General features: G+C 44.1%; 1 protein-coding gene across 4 annotated transcripts in view; it reads right to left on the bottom strand.

Annotated features, from left to right (window-relative positions):
- PPP2R3A (protein phosphatase 2 regulatory subunit B''alpha) overlaps window positions 1-18,621 on the bottom strand; it is a 350,126-nt gene that overhangs the window by 65,100 nt on the left and 266,405 nt on the right. The window lies entirely within an intron of this gene.

The following is an 18,621-nucleotide window of genomic DNA, read 5'->3' as shown; positions in this document are numbered from 1 at the left end:
GCGCTTCGCTGATATAGACGTTCGTTAAACTCAGTTTAACTTGGGCACTCCACTTAACTGCTGTGTGTCATTTATCAAAAATACGCAGTGCTGTGTTTGTGGCGCACTGGACATATTTGTAACGGACATGTGTGAATGGGTTTAAAGAGATACTTCTGTAAAAAAAAGGGGGAAAAAATCAATACATTGCAAAGCGAAAAGTAAAAAAAAATAGAAGAGGGATCAAGAAATGATTGATATTCGCCATGTAATTTGTTCATATTGTTTGATCTGCAGTCAGCCTGCATGTAATTATCTTTACTACTGGCAGACATGAAAAAAAAAAAAAAAAAGACAGCACCAACTGCCATTATTTAAAACCACACACCCTAAACATGCGATAGGCTAACAGGTTTTTTTTAATCGATATACATACAGTATGCACAAAGGGAGATACTGGTTCCTTGGCAGTTGGAAACAGCTGTTATTTTCCACAGAGCAACAAAGCTCCCACAGTGTGATGTCAGGATCTAAGTGCTGACATCACACTGTGGGAGGGATTTTCACCACAATATCTGCATACTCATTATGGAATAGTGACTCAGAACCTGGAGTGCAAATAAACTGATGGAAAACATATGTGTAGAAATTATCTTAACCGCTTTCGGACCAGCGTAGTTGAAATCTATGCCATGTTTATGTCCGCCTGAGCATGCCAGATGGTAGATTTCAACGCTCTCTCATCCCTGCAGCTTACTGCACCTATGCACAACTACTGCACAGATGTAGATGACACAGAAGAGCCGACCCCGCCGGAGGGTTGCCATCATTGCGGGCAGCCAGCGGGGAACCCAAAGAGGACCAGGGCTGCAGCAAGGGACTGAGACGGCTGCGAGGGACTGGAAGAAGCCCCAGGTAAGTAAAACATAGATTTTGTTATTCGCATCAGAAGTACTTTAAAGAGAACCCGAGGTGGGTTTGTGAAATCCTATTAGGACACAGAGGCACATTCTGTATACAATGAACAGCCTCTGTGTCCTTACAGTGTGTATCCAGGCTCCCCCCAGGCTCTGCTGTCCCCCACACCAGGCTAGCAACACGCAGATTGTCGCTGGTCTGTTATTTACCTCTGAGTGTCAGTCAGCGCTGCTCCCCGCATCCTGTATAGCACGGCTCCCCGCCTGTGTCCCTTCCCTCCCCGCCTCTGTAAGCCTAATGGAGGAAGCTTACAGAGGTGGGTAGGGAAGGAACACAGGCGGGGAGCCGCGCTATACAGGAGGCGAGGAGCAGCGCTGACTGACACTCAGAGGTAAATAACAGACCAGCGACAATCTGCGTGTGGCTAGCCTGGCGGGTTTTTTTTATGGGGGACAGCAGACCCCGGGGGCAGCCTGGATACACACTGTAAGGACACAGAGGCTGCTCATTGTATATAGAATGTGCCTCTGTGTCCTAATAGGATTTCACAAACCCACCTCGGGTTCTCTTTAAGGGGCCAGAGATGTCTGGTCCCGAAGTGGTTAAATATGATTTTCCTATATCCTTTTATTAGCTTCAATGGTTAAAAGTCTCACTGTCATCTTTTTTTTCAGCTCTCAAATGGAGTAACAATGACCTATTCTACTTATCAGTTCCCTGCTGTCGGCAACATTAACCCTACTGGCGGGACGCAGTTTCTGAAGCTTTTTTTGAATTCAAGTTGTTTTAGCCTTTGTAGCTAGCACTAGGCTAGCTACCATTGTCCCCCAAGTCCCTCGCACCCTTCTGATCCCCCCAATCGCCGCTATACATTATTTAGCCGCGATCCCGCAAGAGCTGCAGCCTCCCCAATGAGCTTTAGTCGTCGCTATGGTGATAATCGGACATGACGTCATGCGCAATCCCGATCCTCCCCATAGCGAAGCCTGGAGCTGATTGGAGAGGCTGCGGGATCCGGGGGGTACGTATAACGGCGGCAATAGAGGGCGATCATAAAAGAGCGGGGGGACTTGGGGAGGACAATGGTAGCTAGCGAAGTGCTAGCAACAAAGGTTACAACAATTTTTATTCAAAAAATTCCTCCCGGGGCAGAGAAATCCTCTTCGGCGGATACCCCGAGTGTAGGTCGGGGTTACCGCCAGGGAGGTTAAAGGTGCATACACTCGTCTGATTTTATGCCCGATTGCCGTTCAACCCGGACGTTTGAACGACTTGTCATTGAAACAAAAAGTCGTCCAGACTCCTTGTACACACAAGCGACAAAACATTTGAAATGCTAATTACAGCTACTTTACATGTCGTTTGACTGGTCAATGGACTGGATAAAACAATGGAGTAGATCAAATGACTGATCAAACGACTTGTTGTGTGAAAGTCTAATCGTGTCAAACTAATAGACTTTGAAACAACAAGTCGTTTGTACACATGTACGGACCTAACTGACGTTTGAACAGTCAAAACTGCTGCTAGGAGTCTAACGATCATTCATACAAACGTCCATCGCTCACACGACTGGTTTGAACGACATGTCGTTCAGAAATGTCAGAAGCGTGTGCGAACCTTTACATAGCCACACACAGGTTTTATGACCTCTAATTATCACAGCTGCAGACAGAGAAAGTGATTCATAGCACTGGTTTCTTATCCCTTGCAGTTGCAAAAACAAGTAAACACAAGTAAGTTTTAAGTAGGATTAGTACTATAAAAACATCAGAACGTAGAAAAATCGGCCGCACAGCCCTCTCAGACAACTATACACCAGTGACCACCAATTACGGTGGGAGCCTGTTATCCGAAGTGTAAGATGCAATGTCAAAAATAAGGCTAGAAGCGTTTTAACAGTATGTAAAAAGTGTCTTTATGGTCCAAATATGGCAATTATGTGCTGAGCAAACAACCCCTCACCCACCCCACTAAAAACACTGGCACACGAGGCAGAGGGCCCCGACAAACACACACCAAGTTGTAAACAGTACTTCAGGATACACACCCAGTACCAGTGGTTCACCACACTCTGACAAAAGAATTCCTTTGCTCAAGCAACGGCTGGCATTTTGTGCAGTGAAACACTGAATCAAGGAATCTTAAACCTGCTTTTTCCCCTTTTGTCAGAGTATCTCTCCATTGTGCAGTACAAACTCTGCAGGGATTACATTTCCCGATGGTATCAGAGAACTGATCTCATAACCTCTGGTCTACAAGTGATTTACAGTATTTTTCGTGTGCCTCTGAGGAAGCGGCTTCCCACCGTGAAACGTGTATTAAGCCGTCTTTCTGTTACTGGATATTCTGATTGTAAACCTGAATATGGTTCTATATCTTGTCCAAAAAGTAATGAACATTAAGAAAGAATAAAGTAATACCTAATTACAAGGACTACTAATTGTGTTGGCTCCAAAAAAAACCCTTTGGGAATCTGTTGGTCTATATCTTTATGGGGGTGGAGCTTACTTCTGTTTTAATTGGGTCTATGAATGTACCAAAAGTAGACTCTTTAGTTTTTTCCTAGCATTTGTCTAACACAGGTCAGTAGGGAGTTATACATTTCACAAAGACTTTTGCCACTACTGGAATGATTTATTAGAGAAAGTATAGTACAGTGTAACCTCTTAACAATAGAACAAAATTAGATAGCTATAACTATAGATTGGTAATGCACAAGTCTTTTGGAATTTAATCATGTAAAAATTTCAGCCAGCTGAGAACTCCCCAAGGTGTGAGTAAGATCTTACTCTTCTTTGCAGCCTTGGCAGCCAGTGGGGGCTCCAGCTTTATTTTTTTTTATTTTATTTTTTTTTTTTGGGGGGGGGGGGGGGGGGTCAAAATCAATGTTTGTATGAGGAGCTTTAGATATTTTTGGGCTAACTCAGGTGATGCAATTAAGGCTAACTAGTTCAGCAATAATAGGAATCAAATGTACACATCACAAACAGAACTCAGAGGCTTTTGGGCGGAGCAGATTGTCCACATGGTGGTACTATTATTGAAGAAAAGTTACCTACAGGTGTACTTGGCTAGTTTGCTGGCATGATTTAATACTTACTTGCTATCAAGCTGCTCCGGTGTGGACAAATCACAGACAAATAATTCCAGCCCCAGCCTGTATCTTAAGACTCTACAAGCAAAGGGGAGTGACAAGAGGTAGAGAAACACAGTGTGCGTAATTTCTTATCTTTGCAGCTGAGCATTGCTGTTGACTGACAATTTTTGAACACACATCAGAAGAGTGTATGGATTTTTTTTTACAAATATAAGTATCATCCAGATACATTGATTACAAGGGATTTTGCAAGGATTGTGAGGTATTTATGGCAAATAGATAAGACCCTTAGTTGACTTAACGCTTACATACACTCTGACATGAGTTTTGTTTTTTTTTACAGACCCCATCCTGTTCACTGTACACTGCAGGAGCCTAGAAATAGTTAACGGTTTGTTACTGAGCTGGGGGGGCACACTTATTCCTGGGGTGGGGGGGTGGGGGGTGGGGGGGCATTGCGTGCACCTGTGTATCGCCGTACATGTTGGCAGAATGACTCCCTTTACTCTGCTTGTTACCAAGAGGCTGATCAGAAGTTCACACCTCGCTACAGTAGTAATTAGCTGCAGAGAGCGATTCACTAAAAGGAAAGTAACCCTGTGATCAAAAACAAAGGATCATGCAATTGGAGGCATGACAAAGCCTTCTGCCCTAGCAAAACACTGGGAAAGTGACTGCACCTCATCTGCAGAACCCAGGAGGAGTTTGGAGCGACTTTGGAAGGGAGGGGCAAACTTTTTAAACAATACCCGTCCACATGGTCCATAACATTTGTGGTGTTACTCTTTTTTTTTTTGCAGAATACCCCCTGATGTCTTAGACCATGTTGTTGTGGGGTATAAGATTGTGGGGAATAAGATTGGGAATACTCGCCAAATAATGAGAGAGAGAGAGAGTTAGAGTGAGAGTGTGAGTGTGTGTACACTATAGACTTAGCTACTGACTGGCAGCAAAAATCCACACTTCTGTCTACCAGCTTCTGTGAGACACATTGCAGAATGAGGTTTTTTTTTTTTTGTTTAGGTTTTCAATAAAACAGTGTAATAAGCTGAAATGTTTGCTATTAGTTATCTTTAGCCTGATCTGTGAACAGTCCACCCCCCCCCCCCCTCCCTCCAATCTGTTTGCACTCTATTTTGGCAGTTGGACTGCGCAACTCCCGGTCAGTGCTGCTCAAATCCGGATCCGGGAGGCATACGGATAGTTCTATCCAGATATCTCCGTTACCTGTGCGGGGTGGGCGGGGGGGTCAATCTTACCTGTCTGACGTCTTCTTCGGTCCGTCCCTCGGCGCTTCCCATGATGCGGTCCAAGCGGCGGTCACGTGATTACAATCACTTCCTCCTTCCGGGTTGATGGAGGAAGTGTTTGTAATCACGTGACGCGCGTGGAGCGCATCTTGGGAGGCGCCGAGGGACGGACGAAGAAGACGTCAGACAGGTAAGGTTGCCCCCCCGCCCAGGTTTACTGGGTGATATCCGGATAGCAACTATACGGGTATCTCCTGGATCCGGATTTGAGCAGCACTGCTCCCGGTCACTAAGTGCTTTTGAAAATAAAGAAAACCTTAAAAATCCCCCATGAGGAGATAGGCTAGTCCAAAACCTGTCAGATTTTCATTACCTACTGTTAGATACAGCAACATAGGAGAAAAGTAATTTATAGCTCATTTTACTCTGGAAGAAATGTATTTCTTATTTATATGTGTTTACATGTATTTTAAATTTTACATGTTTTGCGATAGTGGTCCTTTGAACAAAAGAAATGAAGACTAAGTATTGGACAGGAAAAAAAAATTGTAGATGACCCACAGTAATAAGTTTACTTCTTCTCACTGCTTAACCTGTCGTAGCAGCACAGCAAGAATGGACTGAGGGGTATATGGCCCGATGACACGCCCCTTCCTGCACAGCATAGTCAATCACCCACAGTTCTATCTATAAGATATTTTATATTTTACTCTGTATTTGATACATCAGCATCATAAGTTTACAAGGAAAGACACATCTTGTGAAAGAGACCGGAGTGCAGCAGTAATGATGCCGATCCTGCGGGCGGCGAGGAGAATGCTGTGCTGAGTAGGTAAATAATCTGACTGTCCTAAATATAGGCCACACCTGTCATTTTGCCAGTCTTGTCCTTGCTGGGGCTTTGAAGAGGTTTCCGTTTTCCATTAATGAAATTCTGAGCTTTGCTGTCAGGTCCAGAGACTTGTAATGGGAAGGCACCAGGGTCCCTATGTGTAGAAGAGCACATGGCAGACATCACCGCAAGGGAATCTTACGGCAGGGTTGTCCTATAATTCCATAGGAGGACGACCTACTAAGAATTTCTATGTGCTTATGTGGACAGAATAGACAGCTTCACGACGGTGTGGGTGACATTAACTTCTCTTTCACTGGCGTACAGCACTGCTTACACGTTTTAACAAATTAAACCCAAACTCCAGTCATAGTTTGTGTGTTTGGTTTTACTGTCTTTGCAATTCTTATTTGTGTAAATAGTAAATTCTTACAGACAGGGCTTTGGGTTGCCCAAGGCCACAAAGGTCCGGGCCTTGGGTGGTTGCAGCCCAAGGGGCACCTGGACATGAAATAGGGGTTGTTACATATGAAAGAGAAGGCTGCAAATTGGGAGGAACCCATGACAAGGGGAAACTAATGTCCAAGGGAGCGGTACATGAAAGAGAGGCGCTACAGCACATAAATGTTACACATGGAAGAGCGGGCTGCACATTGAATGAGAGGGGCACTGCTGCACATACAGGGCCAGTTCTCTCGTGAAGCAAGGTGAAACCTTTGCATCAGGCACAGAGATTACAGGGGCAGCATGTTTGTTCTGCCTTTACACTAACAGCATGCAGTCAGAGTAAGAGGAGAAGCAAGAGGAGAGTGAGGTAAAGAGGTCATCATTGGGAAAAAGAAGCTTGTTGTGCAGGAGAGCGGCAGTGTTTCATTTGACCTGCACAGCAGAAGGGAGGAGGTGGCACTGTTATCCTGACTGAGGAGGAATGGAGTGGCTGAGGAAGAGCAGGTTGTTTTGTCGCAGACTGACAGCCAGCCAGTGTGCTATTGTGTTGAGCTGCAGCATGTCATGTGAGAACATTAAATGAAGCAGATTAAATACTTTTCCACCAAATATGCAGCGCTTGAACTCCACTAGAATATATATCAATATGATAATCATGAACAAGTCCAGGATTAATATGATCTATATTGTCTACAAATGCCTGCAATGTTAAATCACAGGCACAACTAAGAACAAAGAAGTATTTTATCTAGGTGCACTTCTGATTCAAGACATATCTGGTGGTGGATATATGTTAAAAGGCAGAAACACTTCCACATGGACTTCAGATAAAAATCTCACTGTCACCTCCACCAGCATCACCCTGTGAAGTTTACACTCACCAACAGCGGTGGGCCAGGATTACAGTGGCCATTCAGCACTTTTGGGGAATGAACAGGTTCCCCACACCTCAGGGCAATAATCGCCACACTTATCCACTCCACGGAATACTTTGTTCTTAATCACCACAAGCACATTGATCCAGGAATATACCTCAATAGCGAATAAAAAAAAAACCTTCATTGTGCAGCGTACTTCAAATCAAAGCTAGCTTTATTAAAAAATTGCACTCACATGTCCCAGAGGATAATCATAGCTTGCGGAGTTTGCAAACAGGCTCCACCCCGTGCGATCTCCCATGTTGATCGTCGCATGTGATGTTAACCAGCGTGCAAGTCTCGCCGCTACATTCTCCTCTCCTCCACCTGATCCATCTTCCGCATATGGCTGCTCCCGTGGAAGCTGAAGGAGAGGAGAACGTAGCGGCGGTAGTGGCAAACCTCTCCAGTGCCGACCATAGGTAATTCCATTCTAATGAGTCAAAAGATTTTTAATTGTTGAACAATACAATCCCTCTAATGGTGGCCATACACGGTACAATAAAAATGTTAGATTTTCCCGTTTATTCGATCTAAATGATCAAATTGAACGAAAGTTGAAAATATTTTTTTTTTCGATCAAGAAATTCGAACGATTATCCCGTTTTTTTCGGGAAAAATGATCGAACATGCTGGAAAAATCTTTATATTCGATCTAACAGAATAATCAAACTAAATTATCTAATTGAAAAACTGTACCATGTATGGCCACCTTTTGTCTGATATCATGTGACACAGCTAGGTTGGTGTACTGACTGTCTCCAAGTGTTTGTGCTGATAGCTCCGTCTGGTACAGATCCGGTCTGATCATAATAGACAGAATGCAGGAACTACGTGGATTTTCCAGCATCTTTAGGACTTCTTTTGCATCCACATCCCCTCATGGGGGATTATCAATATCTACATTAGTCTGTGCGCACTATGGAAAGGATCTATACAAAGATGTCAGCCAGGCTCCCTTCTTGTTTGCGGTTGGACAACTACCTACCTACTACCATTTAGTGGGTAGGTTTGAAATTAAAGAAAAATCTGAGAATCCCGTTGATCGGCCAGTCCAAAACCTGTCAGATCTGTCACATTTTTACTGCCTATTTTAAGCTGCAGGAGCATAGGAGAAAAGTAATTTATAGTACATTTTAATATAGGAGAAAGTTACTTCTTATACGTATGTGTACACCTGTATTTTGAATTTTAATTTTTTTTGGGGAAAGTGGTCCCTTAAGATTAGTGTAATCAGTGCCTCAAACCAAGAGTTAGGTGATTTATCTGGGTTCAGTGCTGCTTGCCTAATAACTTCAAGCAAGCATGGAGCAAGAGTCTCGCTATGCACACATCCTTGTTTCAGTTATCACTCTTCCACTTCTGTGCCAGCTTTCTTACCACCTGTCATAGTCAGTCAGCCCCACAATGTGTTCCAGACAGATCATAAGTGATCATAAGCAAAGGAATAGGCTTAGCAGCATTCAGGTACAAACTATCTGGCAATGTTCAGTGACAGGCTTTCTATTTTGTGTCAGTGAAGCCAGCCAGAGGCATTTACATTTCTGACCAATTAAAAAGAGAATGCCAGGAAATTATTATTGTGTATTTAGTGCCGAAATCTTCTTTTTAGCTCTTTAAAACCCATAGTCATGTCACTGACTAATTCCTAATACAGTCATAGGCACATGTCCCTATCACAGGCTAATTGTAGGATGGATCAATAAACAACGGATCTATGTTTTTGCGATATGGGAGGAAAATGGAGTACCCGGAGGAAATCCCAGCAAATACAGGGAGAACATGCAAACTCCATGCAGACAGTGTTCTGGTCCATATCTGATCCTGGGATCCCAGCGCTGCAAGGCAAGAGTGCTATCCACTAGAAGAAAACTACAACATAAAAATCATTTAGATAATGACTGCAATGTTCAAACTCTAATGCTGGGCATACACGGCTGCTGGGAGGATTATTAATCGAGCCTGATGGCTCGATTGATAATATCCGACGTGCCCGATACCCCGCCGGATCGATAGTGTGCTCGATACCGGCGGTGAGAACAATAGAAGAAACGAGCGGCTGATTAGCAGCCTCCCGCGGGGACCAGCGGGGATCGATCCGCGCGGACGAGCAGGGATGCGTCGGCATCGAGCCAGCGGCTCGATCCGGCGCATAATCGCAGCCGTGTATGCCCGGCATTAGCACTCAAAGAACAATGGATGGTTCACTAACAGGTATCATGCTCGTCAGTGTGAGTTAGGCCTCTTTCACAGTGTTTCACAAATTATAACGCAGACTAACGCACAGCAATACAAAGTCTGTGCGACATTCACAGTGCACATGTTGCGTTGTAACGTGTAGTAATATTTAGAAAGTGCTGCATGCTGTGCGTTTAGCAATAAATCTGCTGCGTTATGTGTGTTGCACATGCTCAGTAATGTTTTTTTTTTTTTTATGTAACGCATGCGCCGTTTTTGTTCCATCAGTATGCGACAAAACCGGCGCACCAAGAGACATATAACGCAGTGCAAAATAACGTCCAATTTCATAACCTACATGCGCTGCATAAGGGGCAAGTTGTGCGACTTTAACGTCGCATCAAACGCAATGTCCCACTGTGAAAGAGGCCTTAATCTTATAGTGTGCTTGCTACATGCAGTCCCGGCAGCTTAGTGTGCGCTCCCAAATTATGCACGATCGTTCTTAGTGCCACGCGATAGACTTGTATTGTGACCACAATACTTCACTAGCACGGCTGCTACTACGTCAATTAATGTAGTAGCGGCCACGCTAGTGAAGTATCGGGGTCACGCTACAAGTATATCGCATGGCACTAAGAATGATTGCAACTTGGGAGTGCACACTACGCTGCCAGGACTGTGCTTAGCGTGTACGCGCTAAAATTAACTCGCGCTGACGAGCGTGATACCCGTTAAGCCTCATTTCCACTAGTGCGCTTCTGTCCACTTTTCAGCAACATGTATCAATCTGTAACATTGATGTGCTGATAAAAAGTGAACAGAAGTGCACTAAGTGGAAACGAGGCCTTAGTGAATCAACCTCAGTCCCCCACCATCACCACAGGAGAGAAGGTGAATGTGTGTATCCTAGTGCTTTTGTCCCAAGAGGAGGTCATCACTGACAGTTTGCCTTTCCTAACGCACTATGGCTTGCTGCAGGTCCAATTAGACAATCAACTATAGATTCTGATAGCAGGCTATGGCCAAGGAGCTAGAAGGAGCAGCAGTAAGTCACCAACCACAAATGAAATAGGAGGGTGCCCAATTGCTGAGGAAGACCAAAATGCTTGGCCTCATCTCTGGTAAGAGTGACTATTCTACCATCATTTGTCTTACCCCAAATAACTGTATGGCACTTGTGGTGGTTGCCCATTAACGTGAACATGAAGTGAAAATAAACTTATGAGATAAAGAATTGTATGTGTAGTATGGATAGTAAATATTAATATTAGTAGTATAGAAAAGAGTCATTTTTATTTTCATTTTTATAACTTTATTTTTAAGTTTGCATCAGAGTGTCACTACTGCTGTTTAAAATCGACACTCTGCTTTGTTTAGCAGAAAAAGATACAGAACACGGATGACCCTTTGAACTTTCTTGCAGTAAAACCTTATTGGACTCCTTATTTCACTGTTTCTCAGCTGTTTTGGATTCTATACACTGTTCAGGAAACCAGACTGCATTCGACAAGCTCTTTTGCGTAGAATACAACTCAAGTTTTTTTTACCGGTTGCTGAAATGGAAAACAGAAAGTGACTTCTGATAATTTCTTAGTAGAGATAGTGCTATGTGTGTACATGTTCATCTCATCATGTCACATGTCACTTCAGGTACACCTCCCTAGCGGTATGGACAGATATGTCCGTCCATACAAAACATGCTGTGAACAGTATAAACGTGCATACACATCAATACTCTCCCTGCACTGTATACTAGACCCTTGCTTGACACATTTTGGAAAGTTACAGGAAAAAATAAGTTTTAAAAATAAATGTTATCACTTTTTGCACAGAAATCCTGGGAAAATTGAACGCCAGGGAGGTTAAAGGGCAACTGAAGTGAGAGGGATATGCCATATTTATTTCCTTGTAAACAATACCAGTTGCCTAGCAGCCCAGCTGTTCCTCTGCCTCTAATACTTTTAGCCATAGACCCTGAACAAGCATGCTGTAGATCGAGTGTTTCTGACATTATTATCAGATCTGACAAGATTAACTGCATGCTTGTTTTTGGTGTTATTCAGACACTACTGCAGCCAAATAGATCAGCAGGTTTGCCAGTCAACTGTTATTGTTTAAAAGGATATAAACACGGCAGCTTCCATATTCTTCTCACGTCAGTTGTCCTTTAAAGTGAACCAGAGCCAGGATATTGAAAAAGATTTTTACATACCTGGGGCTTCCTCCAGCCCCATGCGCCTGGATCGCTCCTACTCCGCCGTCCTCCGATGTCTGCAGCTACGAGAACCAGGGTACCGCAATGCCATCAGTCGGAGCCAGTCTTAGCTGTAAGGGAAGTGTGCTGTTTGCATATCTCTCCAGCAGCCGCTGGAGATACGTAGAGGGCACACTTCTCCGGCGTAGCTGGCTCCAATGACGTCCGTGACGGTTCTCGTAGTTGCAGACATCAGAGGACGGAGACGTGGAGCGATCCAGGCGCATGGGGCTAGAGGAAGCCCCAGGTATATATAAATCTTTTTCATTATCCTGTCTCTGCTTTCCTTAAAGCAGTGCACTGATTTTTTTTCTTTTTTTTTTTGGTAAATCTATACATTAGAACTGAAAGAGAAATAACTTGGTGGCATATCTGATACACAACAGGAATGTCCACTGAAAATGAGGGACAGTTGGGTAATATGCAGTTACACATAAACAGCAAGGATCAAATGAAGGCATGCATGTATCCTGCTCCAGACAACACATGCCTATATGTAGAAGTGTCCTGTACCACAACTGCGCATCAAAAGCCACCCTTGTCCTTCCTCTGTTCCGCTGACCCTGAAATAAATCCTACAATAACACTGTGGGTGAACTCTTCCCATCCTTGCTGGCATCCATATAATAAGCTGAGGTTATAACAATATAAATGTGGGCTAGTAGTGCTGCTGTATAAATAGCATTTTCATAAATTACAATTATGACAATACTGACTTGAAATGACCTGTAATTAAAGCACATCTGTCTCCTGAATCCTGCCAGCTGTCCGCAATGTAATCCAAGAAGGGAACGCACAGTCACATATTGTAAGAAGGAGATGCCACTGTACGTCGTCAAACTCACCAATGTCAAATTAAAGAACTGTGACTGAACAGAGGGACAGATCGCTTACCAAGGTCACTTACAAAGACATGCCGCAACCACGGCCAGCATCACAAATAAACAATGCCACAAAGCTTCTGCTAATCAACTTCTATGTGATTAACTAAGCTTCTACGGAGATAGCAGAGGACACAAGTATTGCTGCAGTTCTCGTCTAGGTTTATTGAATTAGTTTACTAATAACAAGTAGTTTGCAACCTTTGCATGGGTCACATTGGAGTCGATATACAGAACAGATTGCAAAGGTGTTTGTAGTTGCATGCATGTGAGCCCAAACACTATTTCAGCAGTCTTCACTGTGGTCTGACACGACCCAAGCAAGGCTTACAAACTCCTGTCACTCAATATGAGACAGTTTCTGAAGATGAATTCTATGAAGGAAAAAAAACTGTCAGGACTACTCACCTCCACCTCGGCAGTCTCATCTCACAGGTCCCTAAGCACCTGTGTACCAAGAAGTTGTCAGGCCCTGTCTACTGCACAGAGAGCACGCTGTAACCTCTTACCCCAGACACCACTCCATTTATCCTAAGGCAGAATGCAGCATTAACTTCAAACTGTGAGCAGAGGGACAGAAAGGACATCGAGGAACTGTACAGAGTTCCAGAAAGAGCAGAATAAACACTATAACCACCCCATCCGGGTTACAAGAGCACTTGCGTTCCCCAATGTCGACTGGCCGGTGGTTAAAGACTCAGTGTGCCAGATTTATCAAAGCATTACAGACAATTTTTTCTTCTTAAACTGTTCTAACCAGCAGAGGGACTGTTCTGCATGATAATAAGAAACTTCTTAAATCCTACATAATTGCAGCAGTTTAGCATGGATTTCCAGCTGCACTACAGTTAAGAAAAGTGCAAATCCATCCCTAAACTACCACAGATTCAGGCCTGGAACCCACTACAAATCGCAAATCGCTAGTACAATCGCTAGCATTTTTAATAAGTGATTTGTAAGCGATTTCATAAGCGTTTTCCGGCGCTTTTGGGATCGATTTTAAAAAGTGTAAGCTTTTTGCCAGCGATTGTGTAGCGATTTGTGATTAGTGATTTTAATTCTGATAGGTCCTTTCAATGTATCGTCATTTTATTTACAGTTTGCAATCACACTCAAATCGCTATGTGTAGCAATTCATGAGCGATTTGCCAGCGCTTCAGTACATTACATTGAAGCGCAAATGCTTTCAAAATGCTGCATGTCCTGCGATTGTGATTTTGCTAATTGCAATCGCTACTGTGGAATTTGTTACATTTATTTACATTGGCAGAGAATTTAGGGAAAGCTCTAGCGATTCAAAGCGCTCCCCAAACGCTCAAAAAATCGCTCTAGTGGGTTCCAGCCCTAAGAAGTGCTTAATAGCAGTTCTACAGCTTGTGCAGCAGTGCAGGCTAGGCATGATTTGTGAAGTGCTCCTCCCCCCTGCTGCCAGGTGTATGTGAAGCTGTTCTGTGCTTAACACTTCCAGTGCTGGGCATTGATGCAATATAACAGATGTAATGGTTACCTCAGCAACCGCAATTTCCCTCACACACTGCACTGTCTGAGAGACCTTCCTAACTCCTCCTATTTTACAACAGTTTAAGAAGGAATCTGCATAATTCACAAGGAAGAAAAAAGCAAAAAAATATGTCTGGCACTGTAGCTTTAATGCAAAAAGCGGCAAGTGTACATGCATATACAGTGGATGATACACATAAACATGTCCATAAATGGTGGTACTTATCGTGCTCTTGCTGGAGTGGGGAGGCACTGTGGACGCCAGTGGGTGCACGGCCTTACGACAGTTTCACAATGGGGTGAGCCTTGCTTCTTAGGAGGCCAATCGTGCATGATTGGCCTCCGACAATTGGCCTCCGAAGAAGCAAGGCTCACCGCATTGTGAAACGGTCGTAAGGCCGTGAACCACTGGCGTCCACAGTGCCTCCCCACTCCAGCAAGAGCACGATAAGTACCACCATTTATGGACAGGTTTATGCGTATCATCCACTGTATATGCATGTACACTTGCCGCTTTTTGCATTAAAGCTACAGTGCCAGACATATTTTTTGCTTTTTTCTTCCTTGTGAATTATGCAATGTTTTGATCATTTTGTCATGAGCACGCAGTTTCAACTGGAGTTTGCTTATCACAGCCTAAACCACCACATCCGCAGTTTTACTGAGTGCCTGCCTACTCTTCTCCTAGTTCGCTAAGAAGGAATCTGCACTATTTAGTGATTTCTTAATATGTCTGAGACAGTTCTGCATGGATTCACTATTTAGGCCACTGCAGCTTTAAGGGCTCACTGCAGGGTCGTACAACTCAGCACACAAGTGACCCCCCCCCCCCCTCCTTTTCATCCCACCAACAGAGATTTCCATTGGTGGGCTCTGATCCCTACTGGCATGCTTTCTTTTTCTTTGTTTTTTTTTTAATAATACATTTTACTATTTTTTTTAATATATTTTCTTATACCCCTCCCTCCCTCCCCCTGACAGCCAATCCCAGCGATCGGCTCTCATAGACATCAGCCTATGAGAGCTGATCGCTCTCTGAACCTCCCGGTTGACAGCCGTATCACACAGCTTGTCCCCAGTACAGCCCTGCCATAGATCGCAGAGCTGTACAATGTAAATAGACGGCGGTTTCGCCATCTAACAATCTCCTAGCGGCGATCGCCCCTGTGAGACTGATGACTGAGCGGAGTTCCGTCATTCAAGCGGAGATGCACGCGCGATCTCCTGCAAACATGACCCCAGGACTGCACGCCAATTGGCGTGGAGCGGTCTTTAAATAGTTAACAAGGACCTCTGACTCTATAACCACATAGACAGCCTTTTCAAAAACAGCTGACTTCTTCTTGGAGGGTTCTCCAACAAGAAAAGGTTTGGGAACATTCTCACAACTCTCACAGCAGATCTCACAACTCTATTATTATTATTATTTTTTATTTATATAGCGCCAACATATTCCGCAGCGCTTTACAAAGCACAATAAGACGACAAGGGGAACATAGATACAACTAACAAATATACAGCAGAGTTCCAAGCAGCACAAATATTGTTACAAAGACAGTAAACATTAGGAGGATGACCCTGCCCTTGCGAGCTTACAATCTAATGGGTAGTGGGGGACACACTAGGTAAGGGGGTGGAGGATGGATGAGGCAGTGATTCTTTGCCTCTGATTACATTGTGACAAATAAGTAAATAAAGGGCTATAGAATGTTATAAGCTTGTTTGAAAAGGTGTGTTTTAAGAGTGCGTTTGAAGATGTCCAGGTTTGGAGCATGACGTACAGGCTGTGGAAGAGAGTTCCAGATAAGGGCTGATGCTCGTGTAAAGTCCTGGATGCGAGCATGAGAGGAGGTGATCAGCTTAGAGGCCAGGAGAATTTCTTGGGAGGAGCGAAGGTTGCGGGAGGGACAATATCTTGAGATTAGTGAGGAGATGTATGGAGGAGACAACTCGTGGAGGGCTTTGTATGTTAGAGTCAGGAGTTTGAACTGGATCCTCTGGGTAATGGGTAACCAGTGGAGAGAACGGCACAGTGGGGCTGCATCGGAAGAGCGTGTGGAAAGGTGAATGAGGCGGGCCGCTGCATTTAGAAGGGATTGGAGAGGAGCTAGCCTGTTTTTTGGTAGGCCACAGAGCAGGGTGTTGCAGTAGTCTAGGCGGGAGATGATTAAGGCATGAACAAGCATTTTGGTGGCCTCTTGTGTGAGGAAGGGACGGATACGGAATATATTTTTGAGCTGGAAATAGCAGGTGGTGGTTAATGAGGCAATGTGAGGTTTAAAGGAGAGCTCTGAGTCAAGTATAACCCCCAAGCAGCGGGCCTTAGTGGTTGAGGTTATTGGGGTGTTGTCTACCGTTATGGTTGCAATTGGTGGGGGTGTAGATAGCAATGGTGGAAAAATCACAATTTCCGTTTTAGTCATGTTGAGTTTGAGGAAGCGGGAGGACATGAATGCAGAAATGGCACGTAGACAGTCGGGGACTCTGGATAGTAGTGAGGACAGGTCAGGAGCTGAGAGATAGATTTGGGTGTCATCCGCATAGAGGTGATACTGGAAGCCAAAAGAGTTAATTAGTTGTCCCAGGCCACGGGTGTAGATTGAGAAAAGAAGTGGCCCAAGAACAGAGCCTTGAGGTACACCAACAGACAGTGGGTGTGGAGAGGACTTGGTGTTAGAGAAGGAGACAGTGTAAGAGCGTCCAGAGAGATAAGAGGAGATCCAGGAATGTGCTTGTCCCTTGATTCCTAAAGATGACAGTGTCTGCTATTATTATTATTATTGTTAACAACAGTATCAGCAACGTATTGGTACAAGCAGAGAAGAGATCCAGACTGCGGTGTGCTGGGAAATTTACAAAGCTACATAAAATGTATAATGCTAAGGTTCACTAAGTCACTAACTTTAAAGTAGTATTATACTCTCAAAACTAAAATTACAGTAACTACTCCATCCAGTGGCTGAATCCAATGGTTAAGGGCTCTGCCTCTGATACAGGAGACCAGGGTTCGAATCTCGGCTCTGCCTGTTCAGTAAACCAGCACCTATTCAGTAGGAGACCTTAGCAAGTCTCCCTAACAATGCTACTGCCTATAGAGCGCGTCCTAGTGGCTGCAACTCTGGCGCTTTGAGTCCGCCAGGAGAAAAGCGCGATATAAATGTTATTTGTCTTGTCTTGTCTACTCTCAGTTAAATATAACAACATTTGAAAGGATTCCCAAGTATTCCCTATGTGTAAAAATGTGTATTTTAACTACAGAGAGCAGTAGAAGCTTGATTATCTCTGGTCAACAGCAAAAGTAAATGTAATCATTGGTGGCTGTCAGCATGCTTCTTCACGCCCTCTGCTGAATAGACATATCACCCTGGCAACAGCTAACTAAGTCAATTCAGCAGAAAAGGAGGGGCACAGAGAAGACACAGACACATGCAGATTCTTGCCTTTGCCAACGACAAAAGATAGTAAGCTTGTAATGCTCTCTGCAGTATAGAAAAAAAAGTTTTTAGACACAGGAGAGAATTGGGAATCCTTTCAAACGTTATTTAATGTAACTAGCAGTAGTAAATGCAGAGTATATAAGTTCACATAAGAAAGGAGATCTAATGTGCCAGGGAAGGCGGATCTCATTTGAGTTATGGAAGGGGGTGGCTTGGAGTGAGGTCACTGGCTGACAGGTGTGGAGATTACATGGAGGTGATGCCAGCTGTTAGTATTTATAGAGTATGAGAGAGCAGATTTATCCCCCACAAATATAACATCCCGCTAATAGATTCTAATCTCCCTATCTGAGGAGGGGAGGGGTGTGATATTAAAAAGGGCACACTGGTGATTAACAGCTTTTGCACATGTACTGTATTATACTGACACTATTTCCAAAACTCTACTCTTATGCTGTGGATACACGGTGCGTTTTCTTCTCATCAATCGAGCCGCTAATGGTTCGATTGATAATTTCTGACAGGTCCGATCACCGCGCGGATCGATTCTCCACTCGATACCCGTGGGCGGACAATAGCGGAAATCGAGCGGAAGAGGAGGAAGCGCCCGCGGGGAATCAATCTGGGAGGCCGCAGGGACGCGCCGGGAGTCGATCCGGCGGCTAATCGAGACGCCGGATCTAACCGTGTACGCCCAGCATAAGAAATCTAAGCACAGTCAAGTCTTCAAAAGTGCTTTCACTTTAAAAAAAAAAAAATTACTAAAAAACATTCTGGGCACAGTCAAGTTTATATCACCTATTAGTGATCCCTAGCTCTTTATTTAAAGCTCAACTATACTGAAACCTAGTTGTAGTTTTATGGGCAGCATGGTGGCGTAGTAGTTAGCACCCTCACTTTGTAGCGATGGGTCCCCGCTTCTAAT

The sequence above is a fragment of the Hyperolius riggenbachi genome, chromosome 4 (assembly GCF_040937935.1).
Source record: "Hyperolius riggenbachi isolate aHypRig1 chromosome 4, aHypRig1.pri, whole genome shotgun sequence".
Lineage (NCBI taxonomy): Eukaryota > Metazoa > Chordata > Amphibia > Anura > Hyperoliidae > Hyperolius > Hyperolius riggenbachi.
Note: the sequence above shows the minus strand (reverse complement) of the source record. Positions and strands in the feature narration are given on the sequence as shown.